A 12,642-nucleotide genomic window follows, 5' to 3' on the forward strand; every position below is an offset into this window, starting at 1 on the left:
CAATGCACAAGACCCCTCCCCGCCCCCCGCCGCCGAGCCTAAGACGATCCAAAAGCCGACGGAAAAGAGGGGTGCAACACGAGCACCTCCCAGGAGGTCACCCATCCTAGTACCACTCTCGCCCAAGCACGCTTAGCTGCGGAGTTCTGATGGGATCCGGTGCATTAGTGCTGGTATGATCGCACCCGACATGTCCTGCGCCAACAATGCACAAGACCCCTCCCCGCCCCCCGCCGCCGAGCCTAAGACGATCCAAAAGCCGACGGAAAAGAGGGGTGCAACACGAGGACCTCCCAGGAGGTCACCCATCCTAGTACCACTCTCGCCCAAGCACGCTTAACTGCGGAGTTCTGATGGGATCCGGTGCATTAGTGCTGGTAGGATCGCACCCGACATGTCCTGCGCCAACAATGCACAAGACCCCTCCCCGCCCCCCGCCGCCGAGCCTAAGACGATCCAAAAGCCGACGGAAAAGAGGGGTGCAACACGAGGACCTCCCAGGAGGTCACCCATCCTAGTACCACTCTCGCCCAAGCACGCTTAACTGCGGAGCTCTGATGGGATCCGGTGCATTAGTGCTGGTAGGATCGCACCCGACATGTCCTGCGCCAACAATGCACAAGACCCCTCCCCGCCCCCCGCCGCCGAGCCTAAGACGATCCAAAAGCCGACGGAAAAGAGGGGTGCAACACGAGCACCTCCCAGGAGGTCACCCATCCTAGTACCACTCTCGCCCAAGCACGCTTAGCTGCGGAGTTCTGATGGGATCCGGTGCATTAGTGCTGGTACGATCGCACCCGACATGTCCTGCGCCAACAATGCACAAGACCCCTCCCCGCCCCCCGCCGCCGAGCCTAAGACGATCCAAAAGCCGACGGAAAAGAGGGGTGCAACACGAGGACCTCCCAGGAGGTCACCCATCCTAGTACCACTCTCGCCCAAGCACGCTTAGCTGCGGAGCTCTGATGGGATCCGGTGCATTAGTGCTGGTAGGATCGCACCCGACATGTCCTGCGCCAACAATGCACAAGACCCCTCCCCGCCCCCCGCCGCCGAGCCTAAGACGATCCAAAAGCCGACGGAAAAGAGGGGTGCAACACGAGGATCTCCCAGGAGGTCACCCATCCTAGTACCACTCTCGCCCAAGCACGCTTAACTGCGGAGCTCTGATGGGATCCGGTGCATTAGTGCTGGTAGGATCGCACCCGACATGTCCTGCGCCAACAATGCACAAGACCCCTCCCCGCCCCCCGCCGCCGAGCCTAAGACGATCCAAAAGCCGACGGAAAAGAGGGGTGCAACACGAGGACCTCCCAGGAGGTCACCCATCCTAGTACCACTCTCGCCCAAGCACGCTTAGCTGCGGAGCTCTGATGGGATCCGGTGCATTAGTGCTGGTAGGATCGCACCCGACATGTCCTGCGCCAACAATGCACAAGACCCCTCCCCGCCCCCCGCCGCCGAGCCTAAGACGATCCAAAAGCCGACGGAAAAGAGGGGTGCAACACGAGGACCTCCCAGGAGGTCACCCATCCTAGTACCACTCTCGCCCAAGCACGCTTAGCTGCGGAGTTCTGATGGGATCCGGTGCATTAGTGCTGGTAGGATCGCACCCGACATGTCCTGCGCCAACAATGCACAAGACCCCTCCCCGCCCCCCGCCGCCGAGCCTAAGACGATCCAAAAGCCGACGGAAAAGAGGGGTGCAACACGAGGATCTCCCAGGAGGTCACCCATCCTAGTACCACTCTCGCCCAAGCACGCTTAACTGCGGAGCTCTGATGGGATCCGGTGCATTAGTGCTGGTACGATCGCACCCGACATGTCCTGCGCCAACAATGCACAAGACCCCTCCCCGCCCCCCGCCGCCGAGCCTAAGACGATCCAAAAGCCGACGGAAAAGAGGGGTGCAACACGAGGACCTCCCAGGAGGTCACCCATCCTAGTACCACTCTCGCCCAAGCACGCTTAGCTGCGGAGCTCTGATGGGATCCGGTGCATTAGTGCTGGTAGGATCGCACCCGACATGTCCTGCGCCAACAATGCACAAGACCCCTCCCCGCCCCCCGCCGCCGAGCCTAAGACGATCCAAAAGCCGACGGAAAAGAGGGGTGCAACACGAGGACCTCCCAGGAGGTCACCCATCCTAGTACCACTCTCGCCCAAGCACGCTTAGCTGCGGAGTTCTGATGGGATCCGGTGCATTAGTGCTGGTATGATCGCACCCGACATGTCCTGCGCCAACAATGCACAAGACCCCTCCCCGCCCCCCGCCGCCGAGCCTAAGACGATCCAAAAGCCGACGGAAAAGAGGGGTGCAACACGAGGACCTCCCAGGAGGTCACCCATCCTAGTACCACTCTCGCCCAAGCACGCTTAACTGCGGAGCTCTGATGGGATCCGGTGCATTAGTGCTGGTACGATCGCACCCGACATGTCCTGCGCCAACAATGCACAAGACCCCTCCCCGCCCCCCGCCGCCGAGCCTAAGACGATCCAAAAGCCGACGGAAAAGAGGGGTGCAACACGAGGACCTCCCAGGAGGTCACCCATCCTAGTACCACTCTCGCCCAAGCACGCTTAACTGCGGAGCTCTGATGGGATCCGGTGCATTAGTGCTGGTAGGATCGCACCCGACATGTCCTGCGCCAACAATGCACAAGACCCCTCCCCGCCCCCCGCCGCCGAGCCTAAGACGATCCAAAAGCCGACGGAAAAAAGGGGTGCAACACGAGGACCTCCCAGGAGGTCACCCATCCTAGTACCACTCTCGCCCAAGCACGCTTAGCTGCGGAGTTCTGATGGGATCCGGTGCATTAGTGCTGGTACGATCGCACCCGACATGTCCTGCGCCAACAATGCACAAGACCCCTCCCCGCCCCCCGCCGCCGAGCCTAAGACGATCCAAAAGCCGACGGAAAAGAGGGGTGCAACACGAGGACCTCCCAGGAGGTCACCCATCCTAGTACCACTCTCGCCCAAGCACGCTTAACTGCGGAGCTCTGATGGGATCCGGTGCATTAGTGCTGGTAGGATCGCACCCGACATGTCCTGCGCCAACAATGCACAAGACCCCTCCCCGCCCCCCGCCGCCGAGCCTAAGACGATCCAAAAGCCGACGGAAAAAAGGGGTGCAACACGAGGACCTCCCAGGAGGTCACCCATCCTAGTACCACTCTCGCCCAAGCACGCTTAGCTGCGGAGCTCTGATGGGATCCGGTGCATTAGTGCTGGTAGGATCGCACCCGACATGTCCTGCGCCAACAATGCACAAGACCCCTCCCCGCCCCCCGCCGCCGAGCCTAAGACGATCCAAAAGCCGACGGAAAAGAGGGGTGCAACACGAGGACCTCCCAGGAGGTCACCCATCCTAGTACCACTCTCGCCCAAGCACGCTTAACTGCGGAGCTCTGATGGGATCCGGTGCATTAGTGCTGGTAGGATCGCACCCGACATGTCCTGCGCCAACAATGCACAAGACCCCTCCCCGCCCCCCGCCGCCGAGCCTAAGACGATCCAAAAGCCGACGGAAAAAAGGGGTGCAACACGAGGACCTCCCAGGAGGTCACCCATCCTAGTACCACTCTCGCCCAAGCACGCTTAGCTGCGGAGCTCTGATGGGATCCGGTGCATTAGTGCTGGTACGATCGCACCCGACATGTCCTGCGCCAACAATGCACAAGACCCCTCCCCGCCCCCCGCCGCCGAGCCTAAGACGATCCAAAAGCCGACGGAAAAGAGGGGTGCAACACGAGGACCTCCCAGGAGGTCACCCATCCTAGTACCACTCTCGCCCAAGCACGCTTAACTGCGGAGCTCTGATGGGATCCGGTGCATTAGTGCTGGTAGGATCGCACCCGACATGTCCTGCGCCAACAATGCACAAGACCCCTCCCCGCCCCCCGCCGCCGAGCCTAAGACGATCCAAAAGCCGACGGAAAAGAGGGGTGCAACACGAGGACCTCCCAGGAGGTCACCCATCCTAGTACCACTCTCGCCCAAGCACGCTTAGCTGCGGAGCTCTGATGGGATCCGGTGCATTAGTGCTGGTAGGATCGCACCCGACATGTCCTGCGCCAACAATGCACAAGACCCCTCCCCGCCCCCCGCCGCCGAGCCTAAGACGATCCAAAAGCCGACGGAAAAAAGGGGTGCAACACGAGGACCTCCCAGGAGGTCACCCATCCTAGTACCACTCTCGCCCAAGCACGCTTAGCTGCGGAGCTCTGATGGGATCCGGTGCATTAGTGCTGGTACGATCGCACCCGACATGTCCTGCGCCAACAATGCACAAGACCCCTCCCCGCCCCCCGCCGCCGAGCCTAAGACGATCCAAAAGCCGACGGAAAAAAGGGGTGCAACACGAGGACCTCCCAGGAGGTCACCCATCCTAGTACCACTCTCGCCCAAGCACGCTTAACTGCGGAGCTCTGATGGGATCCGGTGCATTAGTGCTGGTAGGATCGCACCCGACATGTCCTGCGCCAACAATGCACAAGACCCCTCCCCGCCCCCCGCCGCCGAGCCTAAGACGATCCAAAAGCCGACGGAAAAGAGGGGTGCAACACGAGGACCTCCCAGGAGGTCACCCATCCTAGTACCACTCTCGCCCAAGCACGCTTAGCTGCGGAGTTCTGATGGGATCCGGTGCATTAGTGCTGGTATGATCGCACCCGACATGTCCTGCGCCAACAATGCACAAGACCCCTCCCCGCCCCCCGCCGCCGAGCCTAAGACGATCCAAAAGCCGACGGAAAAGAGGGGTGCAACACGAGGACCTCCCAGGAGGTCACCCATCCTAGTACCACTCTCGCCCAAGCACGCTTAGCTGCGGAGTTCTGATGGGATCCGGTGCATTAGTGCTGGTATGATCGCACCCGACATGTCCTGCGCCAACAATGCACAAGACCCCTCCCCGCCCCCCGCCGCCGAGCCTAAGACGATCCAAAAGCCGACGGAAAAGAGGGGTGCAACACGAGGACCTCCCAGGAGGTCACCCATCCTAGTACCACTCTCGCCCAAGCACGCTTAACTGCGGAGCTCTGATGGGATCCGGTGCATTAGTGCTGGTAGGATCGCACCCGACATGTCCTGCGCCAACAATGCACAAGACCCCTCCCCGCCCCCCGCCGCCGAGCCTAAGACGATCCAAAAGCCGACGGAAAAAAGGGGTGCAACACGAGGACCTCCCAGGAGGTCACCCATCCTAGTACCACTCTCGCCCAAGCACGCCTAGCTGCGGAGTTCTGATGGGATCCGGTGCATTAGTGCTGGTATGATCGCACCCGACATGTCCTGCGCCAACAATGCACAAGACCCCTCCCCGCCCCCCGCCGCCGAGCCTAAGACGATCCAAAAGCCGACGGAAAAAAGGGGTGCAACACGAGGACTTCCCAGGAGGTCACCCATCCTAGTACTACTCTCGCCCAAGCACGCCTAACTGCGGAGCTCTGATGGGATCCGGTGCATTAGTGCTGGTATGATCGCACCCGACATGTCCTGCGCCAACAATGCACAAGACCCCTCCCCGCCCCCCGCCGCCGAGCCTAAGACGATCCAAAAGCCGACGGAAAAAGGGGGTGCAACACGAGGACTTCCCAGGAGGTCACCCATCCTAGTACTACTCTCGCCCAAGCACGCCTAACTGCGGAGCTCTGATGGGATCCGGTGCATTAGTGCTGGTATGATCGCACCCGACATGTCCTGCGCCAACAATGCACAAGACCCCTCCCCGCCCCCCGCCGCCGAGCCTAAGACGATCCAAAAGCCGACGGAAAAAAGGGGGTGCAACACGAGGACTTCCCAGGAGGTCACCCATCCTAGTACTACTCTCGCCCAAGCACGCCTAACTGCGGAGCTCTGATGGGATCCGGTGCATTAGTGCTGGTATGATCGCACCCGACATGTCCTGCGCCAACAATGCACAAGACCCCTCCCCGCCCCCCGCCGCCGAGCCTAAGACGATCCAAAAGCCGACGGAAAAAAGGGGGTGCAACACGAGGACTTCCCAGGAGGTCACCCATCCTAGTACTACTCTCGCCCAAGCACGCCTAACTGCGGAGCTCTGATGGGATCCGGTGCATTAGTGCTGGTATGATCGCACCCGACATGTCCTGCGCCAACAATGCACAAGACCCCTCCCCGCCCCCCGCCGCCGAGCCTAAGACGATCCAAAAGCCGACGGAAAAAGGGGGTGCAACACGAGGACTTCCCAGGAGGTCACCCATCCTAGTACTACTCTCGCCCAAGCACGCTTAACTGCGGAGCTCTGATGGGATCCGGTGCATTAGTGCTGGTATGATCGCACCCGACATGTCCTGCGCCAACAATGCACAAGACCCCTCCCCGCCCCCCGCCGCCGAGCCTAAGACGATCCAAAAGCCGACGGAAAAAGGGGGTGCAACACGAGGACTTCCCAGGAGGTCACCCATCCTAGTACTACTCTCGCCCAAGCACGCTTAACTGCGGAGCTCTGATGGGATCCGGTGCATTAGTGCTGGTATGATCGCACCCGACATGTCCTGCGCCAACAATGCACAAGACCCCTCCCCGCCCCCCGCCGCCGAGCCTAAGACGATCCAAAAGCCGACGGAAAAAAGGGGTGCAACACGAGGACTTCCCAGGAGGTCACCCATCCTAGTACTACTCTCGCCCAAGCACGCTTAACTGCGGAGCTCTGATGGGATCCGGTGCATTAGTGCTGGTATGATCGCACCCGACATGTCCTGCGCCAACAATGCACAAGACCCCTCCCCGCCCCCCGCCGCCGAGCCTAAGACGATCCAAAAGCCGACGGAAAAAAGGGGTGCAACACGAGGACTTCCCAGGAGGTCACCCATCCTAGTACTACTCTCGCCCAAGCACGCTTAACTGCGGAGCTCTGATGGGATCCGGTGCATTAGTGCTGGTATGATCGCACCCGACATGTCCTGCGCCAACAATGCACAAGACCCCTCCCCGCCCCCCGCCGCCGAGCCTAAGACGATCCAAAAGCCGACGGAAAAAAGGGGTGCAACACGAGGACTTCCCAGGAGGTCACCCATCCTAGTACTACTCTCGCCCAAGCACGCTTAACTGCGGAGCTCTGATGGGATCCGGTGCATTAGTGCTGGTATGATCGCACCCGACATGTCCTGCGCCAACAATGCACAAGACCCCTCCCCGCCCCCCGCCGCCGAGCCTAAGACGATCCAAAAGCCGACGGAAAAAAGGGGTGCAACACGAGGACTTCCCAGGAGGTCACCCATCCTAGTACTACTCTCGCCCAAGCACGCTTAACTGCGGAGCTCTGATGGGATCCGGTGCATTAGTGCTGGTATGATCGCACCCGACATGTCCTGCGCCAACAATGCACAAGACCCCTCCCCGCCCCCCGCCGCCGAGCCTAAGACGATCCAAAAGCCGACGGAAAAAAGGGGTGCAACACGAGGACTTCCCAGGAGGTCACCCATCCTAGTACTACTCTCGCCCAAGCACGCTTAACTGCGGAGCTCTGATGGGATCCGGTGCATTAGTGCTGGTATGATCGCACCCGACATGTCCTGCGCCAACAATGCACAAGACCCCTCCCCGCCCCCCGCCGCCGAGCCTAAGACGATCCAAAAGCCGACGGAAAAAAGGGGTGCAACACGAGGACTTCCCAGGAGGTCACCCATCCTAGTACTACTCTCGCCCAAGCACGCTTAACTGCGGAGCTCTGATGGGATCCGGTGCATTAGTGCTGGTATGATCGCACCCGACATGTCCTGCGCCAACAATGCACAAGACCCCTCCCCGCCCCCCGCCGCCGAGCCTAAGACGATCCAAAAGCCGACGGAAAAAAGGGGTGCAACACGAGGACTTCCCAGGAGGTCACCCATCCTAGTACTACTCTCGCCCAAGCACGCTTAACTGCGGAGCTCTGATGGGATCCGGTGCATTAGTGCTGGTATGATCGCACCCGACATGTCCTGCGCCAACAATGCACAAGACCCCTCCCCGCCCCCCGCCGCCGAGCCTAAGACGATCCAAAAGCCGACGGAAAAAAGGGGTGCAACACGAGGACTTCCCAGGAGGTCACCCATCCTAGTACTACTCTCGCCCAAGCACGCTTAACTGCGGAGCTCTGATGGGATCCGGTGCATTAGTGCTGGTATGATCGCACCCGACATGTCCTGCGCCAACAATGCACAAGACCCCTCCCCGCCCCCCGCCGCCGAGCCTAAGACGATCCAAAAGCCGACGGAAAAAAGGGGTGCAACACGAGGACTTCCCAGGAGGTCACCCATCCTAGTACTACTCTCGCCCAAGCACGCTTAACTGCGGAGCTCTGATGGGATCCGGTGCATTAGTGCTGGTATGATCGCACCCGACATGTCCTGCGCCAACAATGCACAAGACCCCTCCCCGCCCCCCGCCGCCGAGCCTAAGACGATCCAAAAGCCGACGGAAAAAAGGGGTGCAACACGAGGACTTCCCAGGAGGTCACCCATCCTAGTACTACTCTCGCCCAAGCACGCTTAACTGCGGAGCTCTGATGGGATCCGGTGCATTAGTGCTGGTATGATCGCACCCGACATGTCCTGCGCCAACAATGCACAAGACCCCTCCCCGCCCCCCGCCGCCGAGCCTAAGACGATCCAAAAGCCGACGGAAAAAAGGGGTGCAACACGAGGACTTCCCAGGAGGTCACCCATCCTAGTACTACTCTCGCCCAAGCACGCTTAACTGCGGAGCTCTGATGGGATCCGGTGCATTAGTGCTGGTATGATCGCACCCGACATGTCCTGCGCCAACAATGCACAAGACCCCTCCCCGCCCCCCGCCGCCGAGCCTAAGACGATCCAAAAGCCGACGGAAAAAAGGGGTGCAACACGAGGACTTCCCAGGAGGTCACCCATCCTAGTACTACTCTCGCCCAAGCACGCTTAACTGCGGAGCTCTGATGGGATCCGGTGCATTAGTGCTGGTATGATCGCACCCGACATGTCCTGCGCCAACAATGCACAAGACCCCTCCCCGCCCCCCGCCGCCGAGCCTAAGACGATCCAAAAGCCGACGGAAAAAAGGGGTGCAACACGAGGACTTCCCAGGAGGTCACCCATCCTAGTACTACTCTCGCCCAAGCACGCTTAACTGCGGAGCTCTGATGGGATCCGGTGCATTAGTGCTGGTATGATCGCACCCGACATGTCCTGCGCCAACAATGCACAAGACCCCTCCCCGCCCCCCGCCGCCGAGCCTAAGACGATCCAAAAGCCGACGGAAAAAAGGGGTGCAACACGAGGACTTCCCAGGAGGTCACCCATCCTAGTACTACTCTCGCCCAAGCACGCTTAACTGCGGAGCTCTGATGGGATCCGGTGCATTAGTGCTGGTATGATCGCACCCGACATGTCCTGCGCCAACAATGCACAAGACCCCTCCCCGCCCCCCGCCGCCGAGCCTAAGACGATCCAAAAGCCGACGGAAAAAAGGGGTGCAACACGAGGACTTCCCAGGAGGTCACCCATCCTAGTACTACTCTCGCCCAAGCACGCTTAACTGCGGAGCTCTGATGGGATCCGGTGCATTAGTGCTGGTATGATCGCACCCGACATGTCCTGCGCCAACAATGCACAAGACCCCTCCCCGCCCCCCGCCGCCGAGCCTAAGACGATCCAAAAGCCGACGGAAAAAAGGGGTGCAACACGAGGACTTCCCAGGAGGTCACCCATCCTAGTACTACTCTCGCCCAAGCACGCTTAACTGCGGAGCTCTGATGGGATCCGGTGCATTAGTGCTGGTATGATCGCACCCGACATGTCCTGCGCCAACAATGCACAAGACCCCTCCCCGCCCCCCGCCGCCGAGCCTAAGACGATCCAAAAGCCGACGGAAAAAAGGGGTGCAACACGAGGACTTCCCAGGAGGTCACCCATCCTAGTACTACTCTCGCCCAAGCACGCTTAACTGCGGAGCTCTGATGGGATCCGGTGCATTAGTGCTGGTATGATCGCACCCGACATGTCCTGCGCCAACAATGCACAAGACCCCTCCCCGCCCCCCGCCGCCGAGCCTAAGACGATCCAAAAGCCGACGGAAAAAAGGGGTGCAACACGAGGACTTCCCAGGAGGTCACCCATCCTAGTACTACTCTCGCCCAAGCACGCTTAACTGCGGAGCTCTGATGGGATCCGGTGCATTAGTGCTGGTATGATCGCACCCGACATGTCCTGCGCCAACAATGCACAAGACCCCTCCCCGCCCCCCGCCGCCGAGCCTAAGACGATCCAAAAGCCGACGGAAAAAAGGGGTGCAACACGAGGACTTCCCAGGAGGTCACCCATCCTAGTACTACTCTCGCCCAAGCACGCTTAACTGCGGAGCTCTGATGGGATCCGGTGCATTAGTGCTGGTATGATCGCACCCGACATGTCCTGCGCCAACAATGCACAAGACCCCTCCCCGCCCCCCGCCGCCGAGCCTAAGACGATCCAAAAGCCGACGGAAAAAAGGGGTGCAACACGAGGACTTCCCAGGAGGTCACCCATCCTAGTACTACTCTCGCCCAAGCACGCTTAACTGCGGAGCTCTGATGGGATCCGGTGCATTAGTGCTGGTATGATCGCACCCGACATGTCCTGCGCCAACAATGCACAAGACCCCTCCCCGCCCCCCGCCGCCGAGCCTAAGACGATCCAAAAGCCGACGGAAAAAAGGGGTGCAACACGAGGACTTCCCAGGAGGTCACCCATCCTAGTACTACTCTCGCCCAAGCACGCTTAACTGCGGAGCTCTGATGGGATCCGGTGCATTAGTGCTGGTATGATCGCACCCGACATGTCCTGCGCCAACAATGCACAAGACCCCTCCCCGCCCCCCGCCGCCGAGCCTAAGACGATCCAAAAGCCGACGGAAAAAAGGGGTGCAACACGAGGACTTCCCAGGAGGTCACCCATCCTAGTACTACTCTCGCCCAAGCACGCTTAACTGCGGAGCTCTGATGGGATCCGGTGCATTAGTGCTGGTATGATCGCACCCGACATGTCCTGCGCCAACAATGCACAAGACCCCTCCCCGCCCCCCGCCGCCGAGCCTAAGACGATCCAAAAGCCGACGGAAAAAAGGGGTGCAACACGAGGACTTCCCAGGAGGTCACCCATCCTAGTACTACTCTCGCCCAAGCACGCTTAACTGCGGAGCTCTGATGGGATCCGGTGCATTAGTGCTGGTATGATCGCACCCGACATGTCCTGCGCCAACAATGCACAAGACCCCTCCCCGCCCCCCGCCGCCGAGCCTAAGACGATCCAAAAGCCGACGGAAAAAAGGGGTGCAACACGAGGACTTCCCAGGAGGTCACCCATCCTAGTACTACTCTCGCCCAAGCACGCTTAACTGCGGAGCTCTGATGGGATCCGGTGCATTAGTGCTGGTATGATCGCACCCGACATGTCCTGCGCCAACAATGCACAAGACCCCTCCCCGCCCCCCGCCGCCGAGCCTAAGACGATCCAAAAGCCGACGGAAAAAAGGGGTGCAACACGAGGACTTCCCAGGAGGTCACCCATCCTAGTACTACTCTCGCCCAAGCACGCTTAACTGCGGAGCTCTGATGGGATCCGGTGCATTAGTGCTGGTATGATCGCACCCGACATGTCCTGCGCCAACAATGCACAAGACCCCTCCCCGCCCCCCGCCGCCGAGCCTAAGACGATCCAAAAGCCGACGGAAAAAAGGGGTGCAACACGAGGACTTCCCAGGAGGTCACCCATCCTAGTACTACTCTCGCCCAAGCACGCTTAACTGCGGAGCTCTGATGGGATCCGGTGCATTAGTGCTGGTATGATCGCACCCGACATGTCCTGCGCCAACAATGCACAAGACCCCTCCCCGCCCCCCGCCGCCGAGCCTAAGACGATCCAAAAGCCGACGGAAAAAAGGGGTGCAACACGAGGACTTCCCAGGAGGTCACCCATCCTAGTACTACTCTCGCCCAAGCACGCTTAACTGCGGAGTTCTGATGGGATCCGGTGCATTAGTGCTGGTATGATCGCACCCGACATGTCCTGCGCCAACAATGCACAAGACCCCTCCCCGCCCCCCGCCGCCGAGCCTAAGACGATCCAAAAGCCGACGGAAAAAAGGGGTGCAACACGAGGACTTCCCAGGAGGTCACCCATCCTAGTACTACTCTCGCCCAAGCACGCTTAACTGCGGAGTTCTGATGGGATCCGGTGCATTAGTGCTGGTATGATCGCACCCGACATGTCCTGCGCCAACAATGCACAAGACCCCTCCCCGCCCCCCGCCGCCGAGCCTAAGACGATCCAAAAGCCGACGGAAAAAAGGGGTGCAACACGAGGACTTCCCAGGAGGTCACCCATCCTAGTACTACTCTCGCCCAAGCACGCTTAACTGCGGAGTTCTGATGGGATCCGGTGCATTAGTGCTGGTATGATCGCACCCGACATGTCCTGCGCCAACAATGCACAAGACCCCTCCCCGCCCCCCGCCGCCGAGCCTAAGACGATCCAAAAGCCGACGGAAAAAAGGGGTGCAACACGAGGACTTCCCAGGAGGTCACCCATCCTAGTACTACTCTCGCCCAAGCACGCTTAACTGCGGAGTTCTGATGGGATCCGGTGCATTAGTGCTGGTATGATCGCACCCGACATGTCC

General features: G+C 60.1%; 62 non-coding genes across 62 annotated transcripts; all 62 read right to left on the reverse strand.

Moving 5' to 3' along the window:
* Positions 1-68: 68 nt before the first annotated feature.
* LOC148762603 (5S ribosomal RNA) lies at positions 69-187 on the reverse strand. The gene has a single exon (XR_016026709.1). It is a non-coding gene; the product is annotated as a 5S ribosomal RNA (ribosomal RNA).
* An 85-nt stretch (positions 188-272) lies between these two features.
* LOC148762604 (5S ribosomal RNA) lies at positions 273-391 on the reverse strand. The gene has a single exon (XR_016026713.1). It is a non-coding gene; the product is annotated as a 5S ribosomal RNA (ribosomal RNA).
* An 85-nt stretch (positions 392-476) lies between these two features.
* On the reverse strand, positions 477-595 carry LOC148762605 (5S ribosomal RNA). The gene has a single exon (XR_016026734.1). It is a non-coding gene; the product is annotated as a 5S ribosomal RNA (ribosomal RNA).
* An 85-nt stretch (positions 596-680) lies between these two features.
* LOC148762606 (5S ribosomal RNA) lies at positions 681-799 on the reverse strand. The gene has a single exon (XR_016026725.1). It is a non-coding gene; the product is annotated as a 5S ribosomal RNA (ribosomal RNA).
* An 85-nt stretch (positions 800-884) lies between these two features.
* Positions 885-1,003, reverse strand: LOC148762607 (5S ribosomal RNA). The gene has a single exon (XR_016026743.1). It is a non-coding gene; the product is annotated as a 5S ribosomal RNA (ribosomal RNA).
* An 85-nt stretch (positions 1,004-1,088) lies between these two features.
* Positions 1,089-1,207, reverse strand: LOC148762608 (5S ribosomal RNA). The gene has a single exon (XR_016026729.1). It is a non-coding gene; the product is annotated as a 5S ribosomal RNA (ribosomal RNA).
* Positions 1,208-1,292: 85 nt separating this feature from the next.
* Positions 1,293-1,411, reverse strand: LOC148762609 (5S ribosomal RNA). The gene has a single exon (XR_016026745.1). It is a non-coding gene; the product is annotated as a 5S ribosomal RNA (ribosomal RNA).
* An 85-nt stretch (positions 1,412-1,496) lies between these two features.
* Positions 1,497-1,615, reverse strand: LOC148762610 (5S ribosomal RNA). The gene has a single exon (XR_016026724.1). It is a non-coding gene; the product is annotated as a 5S ribosomal RNA (ribosomal RNA).
* An 85-nt stretch (positions 1,616-1,700) lies between these two features.
* Positions 1,701-1,819, reverse strand: LOC148762611 (5S ribosomal RNA). Its single transcript, XR_016026728.1, has one exon. It is a non-coding gene; the product is annotated as a 5S ribosomal RNA (ribosomal RNA).
* Positions 1,820-1,904: 85 nt separating this feature from the next.
* LOC148762612 (5S ribosomal RNA) lies at positions 1,905-2,023 on the reverse strand. Its single transcript, XR_016026746.1, has one exon. It is a non-coding gene; the product is annotated as a 5S ribosomal RNA (ribosomal RNA).
* An 85-nt stretch (positions 2,024-2,108) lies between these two features.
* LOC148762613 (5S ribosomal RNA) lies at positions 2,109-2,227 on the reverse strand. The gene has a single exon (XR_016026705.1). It is a non-coding gene; the product is annotated as a 5S ribosomal RNA (ribosomal RNA).
* Positions 2,228-2,312: 85 nt separating this feature from the next.
* On the reverse strand, positions 2,313-2,431 carry LOC148762614 (5S ribosomal RNA). Its single transcript, XR_016026730.1, has one exon. It is a non-coding gene; the product is annotated as a 5S ribosomal RNA (ribosomal RNA).
* An 85-nt stretch (positions 2,432-2,516) lies between these two features.
* Positions 2,517-2,635, reverse strand: LOC148762615 (5S ribosomal RNA). Its single transcript, XR_016026735.1, has one exon. It is a non-coding gene; the product is annotated as a 5S ribosomal RNA (ribosomal RNA).
* Positions 2,636-2,720: 85 nt separating this feature from the next.
* Positions 2,721-2,839, reverse strand: LOC148762616 (5S ribosomal RNA). Its single transcript, XR_016026712.1, has one exon. It is a non-coding gene; the product is annotated as a 5S ribosomal RNA (ribosomal RNA).
* An 85-nt stretch (positions 2,840-2,924) lies between these two features.
* LOC148762617 (5S ribosomal RNA) lies at positions 2,925-3,043 on the reverse strand. Its single transcript, XR_016026736.1, has one exon. It is a non-coding gene; the product is annotated as a 5S ribosomal RNA (ribosomal RNA).
* Positions 3,044-3,128: 85 nt separating this feature from the next.
* Positions 3,129-3,247, reverse strand: LOC148762618 (5S ribosomal RNA). Its single transcript, XR_016026747.1, has one exon. It is a non-coding gene; the product is annotated as a 5S ribosomal RNA (ribosomal RNA).
* Positions 3,248-3,332: 85 nt separating this feature from the next.
* On the reverse strand, positions 3,333-3,451 carry LOC148762619 (5S ribosomal RNA). The gene has a single exon (XR_016026737.1). It is a non-coding gene; the product is annotated as a 5S ribosomal RNA (ribosomal RNA).
* An 85-nt stretch (positions 3,452-3,536) lies between these two features.
* On the reverse strand, positions 3,537-3,655 carry LOC148762620 (5S ribosomal RNA). The gene has a single exon (XR_016026731.1). It is a non-coding gene; the product is annotated as a 5S ribosomal RNA (ribosomal RNA).
* An 85-nt stretch (positions 3,656-3,740) lies between these two features.
* On the reverse strand, positions 3,741-3,859 carry LOC148762621 (5S ribosomal RNA). The gene has a single exon (XR_016026738.1). It is a non-coding gene; the product is annotated as a 5S ribosomal RNA (ribosomal RNA).
* Positions 3,860-3,944: 85 nt separating this feature from the next.
* Positions 3,945-4,063, reverse strand: LOC148762622 (5S ribosomal RNA). The gene has a single exon (XR_016026748.1). It is a non-coding gene; the product is annotated as a 5S ribosomal RNA (ribosomal RNA).
* An 85-nt stretch (positions 4,064-4,148) lies between these two features.
* On the reverse strand, positions 4,149-4,267 carry LOC148762623 (5S ribosomal RNA). Its single transcript, XR_016026732.1, has one exon. It is a non-coding gene; the product is annotated as a 5S ribosomal RNA (ribosomal RNA).
* An 85-nt stretch (positions 4,268-4,352) lies between these two features.
* Positions 4,353-4,471, reverse strand: LOC148762624 (5S ribosomal RNA). The gene has a single exon (XR_016026739.1). It is a non-coding gene; the product is annotated as a 5S ribosomal RNA (ribosomal RNA).
* Positions 4,472-4,556: 85 nt separating this feature from the next.
* LOC148762625 (5S ribosomal RNA) lies at positions 4,557-4,675 on the reverse strand. Its single transcript, XR_016026706.1, has one exon. It is a non-coding gene; the product is annotated as a 5S ribosomal RNA (ribosomal RNA).
* Positions 4,676-4,760: 85 nt separating this feature from the next.
* LOC148762626 (5S ribosomal RNA) lies at positions 4,761-4,879 on the reverse strand. Its single transcript, XR_016026707.1, has one exon. It is a non-coding gene; the product is annotated as a 5S ribosomal RNA (ribosomal RNA).
* Positions 4,880-4,964: 85 nt separating this feature from the next.
* LOC148762627 (5S ribosomal RNA) lies at positions 4,965-5,083 on the reverse strand. The gene has a single exon (XR_016026740.1). It is a non-coding gene; the product is annotated as a 5S ribosomal RNA (ribosomal RNA).
* An 85-nt stretch (positions 5,084-5,168) lies between these two features.
* On the reverse strand, positions 5,169-5,287 carry LOC148762628 (5S ribosomal RNA). Its single transcript, XR_016026726.1, has one exon. It is a non-coding gene; the product is annotated as a 5S ribosomal RNA (ribosomal RNA).
* Positions 5,288-5,372: 85 nt separating this feature from the next.
* LOC148762629 (5S ribosomal RNA) lies at positions 5,373-5,491 on the reverse strand. Its single transcript, XR_016026714.1, has one exon. It is a non-coding gene; the product is annotated as a 5S ribosomal RNA (ribosomal RNA).
* Positions 5,492-5,576: 85 nt separating this feature from the next.
* Positions 5,577-5,695, reverse strand: LOC148762630 (5S ribosomal RNA). The gene has a single exon (XR_016026715.1). It is a non-coding gene; the product is annotated as a 5S ribosomal RNA (ribosomal RNA).
* An 86-nt stretch (positions 5,696-5,781) lies between these two features.
* On the reverse strand, positions 5,782-5,900 carry LOC148762631 (5S ribosomal RNA). Its single transcript, XR_016026716.1, has one exon. It is a non-coding gene; the product is annotated as a 5S ribosomal RNA (ribosomal RNA).
* Positions 5,901-5,986: 86 nt separating this feature from the next.
* LOC148762632 (5S ribosomal RNA) lies at positions 5,987-6,105 on the reverse strand. The gene has a single exon (XR_016026717.1). It is a non-coding gene; the product is annotated as a 5S ribosomal RNA (ribosomal RNA).
* Positions 6,106-6,190: 85 nt separating this feature from the next.
* On the reverse strand, positions 6,191-6,309 carry LOC148762633 (5S ribosomal RNA). Its single transcript, XR_016026664.1, has one exon. It is a non-coding gene; the product is annotated as a 5S ribosomal RNA (ribosomal RNA).
* An 85-nt stretch (positions 6,310-6,394) lies between these two features.
* Positions 6,395-6,513, reverse strand: LOC148762634 (5S ribosomal RNA). The gene has a single exon (XR_016026665.1). It is a non-coding gene; the product is annotated as a 5S ribosomal RNA (ribosomal RNA).
* Positions 6,514-6,598: 85 nt separating this feature from the next.
* Positions 6,599-6,717, reverse strand: LOC148762635 (5S ribosomal RNA). Its single transcript, XR_016026667.1, has one exon. It is a non-coding gene; the product is annotated as a 5S ribosomal RNA (ribosomal RNA).
* An 85-nt stretch (positions 6,718-6,802) lies between these two features.
* LOC148762636 (5S ribosomal RNA) lies at positions 6,803-6,921 on the reverse strand. Its single transcript, XR_016026668.1, has one exon. It is a non-coding gene; the product is annotated as a 5S ribosomal RNA (ribosomal RNA).
* An 85-nt stretch (positions 6,922-7,006) lies between these two features.
* LOC148762637 (5S ribosomal RNA) lies at positions 7,007-7,125 on the reverse strand. Its single transcript, XR_016026669.1, has one exon. It is a non-coding gene; the product is annotated as a 5S ribosomal RNA (ribosomal RNA).
* An 85-nt stretch (positions 7,126-7,210) lies between these two features.
* LOC148762638 (5S ribosomal RNA) lies at positions 7,211-7,329 on the reverse strand. Its single transcript, XR_016026670.1, has one exon. It is a non-coding gene; the product is annotated as a 5S ribosomal RNA (ribosomal RNA).
* Positions 7,330-7,414: 85 nt separating this feature from the next.
* LOC148762639 (5S ribosomal RNA) lies at positions 7,415-7,533 on the reverse strand. The gene has a single exon (XR_016026671.1). It is a non-coding gene; the product is annotated as a 5S ribosomal RNA (ribosomal RNA).
* Positions 7,534-7,618: 85 nt separating this feature from the next.
* Positions 7,619-7,737, reverse strand: LOC148762640 (5S ribosomal RNA). The gene has a single exon (XR_016026672.1). It is a non-coding gene; the product is annotated as a 5S ribosomal RNA (ribosomal RNA).
* An 85-nt stretch (positions 7,738-7,822) lies between these two features.
* LOC148762641 (5S ribosomal RNA) lies at positions 7,823-7,941 on the reverse strand. The gene has a single exon (XR_016026673.1). It is a non-coding gene; the product is annotated as a 5S ribosomal RNA (ribosomal RNA).
* An 85-nt stretch (positions 7,942-8,026) lies between these two features.
* Positions 8,027-8,145, reverse strand: LOC148762642 (5S ribosomal RNA). The gene has a single exon (XR_016026674.1). It is a non-coding gene; the product is annotated as a 5S ribosomal RNA (ribosomal RNA).
* Positions 8,146-8,230: 85 nt separating this feature from the next.
* Positions 8,231-8,349, reverse strand: LOC148762643 (5S ribosomal RNA). The gene has a single exon (XR_016026675.1). It is a non-coding gene; the product is annotated as a 5S ribosomal RNA (ribosomal RNA).
* Positions 8,350-8,434: 85 nt separating this feature from the next.
* LOC148762644 (5S ribosomal RNA) lies at positions 8,435-8,553 on the reverse strand. Its single transcript, XR_016026676.1, has one exon. It is a non-coding gene; the product is annotated as a 5S ribosomal RNA (ribosomal RNA).
* An 85-nt stretch (positions 8,554-8,638) lies between these two features.
* LOC148762645 (5S ribosomal RNA) lies at positions 8,639-8,757 on the reverse strand. The gene has a single exon (XR_016026678.1). It is a non-coding gene; the product is annotated as a 5S ribosomal RNA (ribosomal RNA).
* An 85-nt stretch (positions 8,758-8,842) lies between these two features.
* Positions 8,843-8,961, reverse strand: LOC148762646 (5S ribosomal RNA). The gene has a single exon (XR_016026679.1). It is a non-coding gene; the product is annotated as a 5S ribosomal RNA (ribosomal RNA).
* An 85-nt stretch (positions 8,962-9,046) lies between these two features.
* On the reverse strand, positions 9,047-9,165 carry LOC148762647 (5S ribosomal RNA). Its single transcript, XR_016026680.1, has one exon. It is a non-coding gene; the product is annotated as a 5S ribosomal RNA (ribosomal RNA).
* Positions 9,166-9,250: 85 nt separating this feature from the next.
* LOC148762648 (5S ribosomal RNA) lies at positions 9,251-9,369 on the reverse strand. The gene has a single exon (XR_016026681.1). It is a non-coding gene; the product is annotated as a 5S ribosomal RNA (ribosomal RNA).
* Positions 9,370-9,454: 85 nt separating this feature from the next.
* LOC148762649 (5S ribosomal RNA) lies at positions 9,455-9,573 on the reverse strand. The gene has a single exon (XR_016026682.1). It is a non-coding gene; the product is annotated as a 5S ribosomal RNA (ribosomal RNA).
* An 85-nt stretch (positions 9,574-9,658) lies between these two features.
* LOC148762650 (5S ribosomal RNA) lies at positions 9,659-9,777 on the reverse strand. Its single transcript, XR_016026684.1, has one exon. It is a non-coding gene; the product is annotated as a 5S ribosomal RNA (ribosomal RNA).
* Positions 9,778-9,862: 85 nt separating this feature from the next.
* On the reverse strand, positions 9,863-9,981 carry LOC148762651 (5S ribosomal RNA). Its single transcript, XR_016026685.1, has one exon. It is a non-coding gene; the product is annotated as a 5S ribosomal RNA (ribosomal RNA).
* Positions 9,982-10,066: 85 nt separating this feature from the next.
* LOC148762652 (5S ribosomal RNA) lies at positions 10,067-10,185 on the reverse strand. Its single transcript, XR_016026686.1, has one exon. It is a non-coding gene; the product is annotated as a 5S ribosomal RNA (ribosomal RNA).
* Positions 10,186-10,270: 85 nt separating this feature from the next.
* LOC148762653 (5S ribosomal RNA) lies at positions 10,271-10,389 on the reverse strand. Its single transcript, XR_016026687.1, has one exon. It is a non-coding gene; the product is annotated as a 5S ribosomal RNA (ribosomal RNA).
* Positions 10,390-10,474: 85 nt separating this feature from the next.
* On the reverse strand, positions 10,475-10,593 carry LOC148762654 (5S ribosomal RNA). The gene has a single exon (XR_016026688.1). It is a non-coding gene; the product is annotated as a 5S ribosomal RNA (ribosomal RNA).
* Positions 10,594-10,678: 85 nt separating this feature from the next.
* LOC148762655 (5S ribosomal RNA) lies at positions 10,679-10,797 on the reverse strand. The gene has a single exon (XR_016026690.1). It is a non-coding gene; the product is annotated as a 5S ribosomal RNA (ribosomal RNA).
* An 85-nt stretch (positions 10,798-10,882) lies between these two features.
* On the reverse strand, positions 10,883-11,001 carry LOC148762656 (5S ribosomal RNA). Its single transcript, XR_016026691.1, has one exon. It is a non-coding gene; the product is annotated as a 5S ribosomal RNA (ribosomal RNA).
* An 85-nt stretch (positions 11,002-11,086) lies between these two features.
* Positions 11,087-11,205, reverse strand: LOC148762657 (5S ribosomal RNA). Its single transcript, XR_016026692.1, has one exon. It is a non-coding gene; the product is annotated as a 5S ribosomal RNA (ribosomal RNA).
* An 85-nt stretch (positions 11,206-11,290) lies between these two features.
* LOC148762658 (5S ribosomal RNA) lies at positions 11,291-11,409 on the reverse strand. The gene has a single exon (XR_016026693.1). It is a non-coding gene; the product is annotated as a 5S ribosomal RNA (ribosomal RNA).
* Positions 11,410-11,494: 85 nt separating this feature from the next.
* LOC148762659 (5S ribosomal RNA) lies at positions 11,495-11,613 on the reverse strand. The gene has a single exon (XR_016026694.1). It is a non-coding gene; the product is annotated as a 5S ribosomal RNA (ribosomal RNA).
* Positions 11,614-11,698: 85 nt separating this feature from the next.
* LOC148762660 (5S ribosomal RNA) lies at positions 11,699-11,817 on the reverse strand. Its single transcript, XR_016026695.1, has one exon. It is a non-coding gene; the product is annotated as a 5S ribosomal RNA (ribosomal RNA).
* An 85-nt stretch (positions 11,818-11,902) lies between these two features.
* LOC148762661 (5S ribosomal RNA) lies at positions 11,903-12,021 on the reverse strand. Its single transcript, XR_016026644.1, has one exon. It is a non-coding gene; the product is annotated as a 5S ribosomal RNA (ribosomal RNA).
* An 85-nt stretch (positions 12,022-12,106) lies between these two features.
* LOC148762662 (5S ribosomal RNA) lies at positions 12,107-12,225 on the reverse strand. The gene has a single exon (XR_016026655.1). It is a non-coding gene; the product is annotated as a 5S ribosomal RNA (ribosomal RNA).
* Positions 12,226-12,310: 85 nt separating this feature from the next.
* LOC148762663 (5S ribosomal RNA) lies at positions 12,311-12,429 on the reverse strand. The gene has a single exon (XR_016026666.1). It is a non-coding gene; the product is annotated as a 5S ribosomal RNA (ribosomal RNA).
* An 85-nt stretch (positions 12,430-12,514) lies between these two features.
* Positions 12,515-12,633, reverse strand: LOC148762664 (5S ribosomal RNA). Its single transcript, XR_016026677.1, has one exon. It is a non-coding gene; the product is annotated as a 5S ribosomal RNA (ribosomal RNA).
* Positions 12,634-12,642: the final 9 nt, after the last annotated feature.

This window comes from Theobroma cacao, chromosome 5 (genome assembly GCF_053813885.1).
Source record: "Theobroma cacao isolate CCN51 chromosome 5, ASM5381388v1, whole genome shotgun sequence".
Classification (NCBI taxonomy): Eukaryota; Viridiplantae; Streptophyta; class Magnoliopsida; order Malvales; family Malvaceae; genus Theobroma; species Theobroma cacao.